Consider the following 1,083-nt stretch of genomic DNA (forward strand, 5'->3'; position numbering starts at 1 on the left):
CATTTCTTTTAGATTTTCCAATTTGTTGGAGTAAAGGTTTTTAAAGTGTGTCCTTAAGTAGTCTTATGATTTCCTCATTGTTTGGTTGTATGTCCTTTTTGTTTCCTATTTTTACATTTTGCATATTATTCTGTGTTTTAGTTAGTTTGGATAAGGGTTAGTTTATTTTGTTTTATTTGCTATGAATCCACTCTGTTTCATTGATTATTAGTTGTTGGTGTTTTGTTTTGCTTTGTTGTATTTTTTTCTGGTCCAATGGAGTTTAGTCTATTCAGGGTTGTGGCGTTAGCCTGGATTCCTGAACGGAAGCTACACCTTGATCCTGGGAGTTTCTTGCTGGGGCAATGGGTGCTTGTGTCTGCCATGCCACAGGCTCCCACTTCATAGGGCAACACGGGGGAAATCCACGTGGATTTGGGCCGGGGTATCCAGCCGCACGATGCCCTGAGGAATCAGATTCTTATATATCTGCCTCGGCTTGGCTTGCTTCTGTCCGTTATTGGTGACAATTGTCTCCTCATAGAACTCGTGAGCCAGATCCCCATCTTTACCATAGAACATGGAGCCGAGACGCGTGAATATGAAGGGAGGCACCGCTCTGGCTCTGTACCAAAGATTGCTCGCTCAGTGCCGGCTGCCTTAGGGCCGCCGCCCGGGTAACAGAGGCAAAGGGCCAGAGTCCCTGAGCTTCGGAGCTGCTGCCGCCCATGTGGGCCCCTTGGGCCGCAGACCCTGCGGCCTCTGGGCTCTCAGTGTGACCATGCCTGTCCTATCCTCGACTCGCAGGTGCCGCAACTGCTGCCCGATTCTTTGTTTCCTTCTCTTTGTTATCTATTTACTTTGAGTGTTATGAGTTCCTTTAGCTTTTTGTTAGTTTGGGAACTCTCTGTGGAGGAACATTTTTAGTTGTCTCTTGATCCTAAAGGTTTGCCTCTTATTTCTTGGCAAGTTTGTGCTTTCCAGTTATAATCATCAATGTTTGGGTTTTTGTTACTTAAATGATTGGTATGGTTAACACATTGATTTGGGGTTTTTCAAACTTTCTCATATATTAATGTCTCTGTGTCCTAATTAGCTTCAGCT

At 44.7% G+C, this 1,083-nt stretch overlaps 1 pseudogene; it reads right to left on the reverse strand.

Moving 5' to 3' along the window:
- Positions 1-381: 381 nt before the first annotated feature.
- LOC127183644 (tumor suppressor candidate 2-like) lies at positions 382-709 on the reverse strand (annotated as a pseudogene).
- Positions 710-1,083: the final 374 nt, after the last annotated feature.

Source organism: Acomys russatus, chromosome 31, assembly GCF_903995435.1.
Source record: "Acomys russatus chromosome 31, mAcoRus1.1, whole genome shotgun sequence".
Classification (NCBI taxonomy): Eukaryota; Metazoa; Chordata; class Mammalia; order Rodentia; family Muridae; genus Acomys; species Acomys russatus.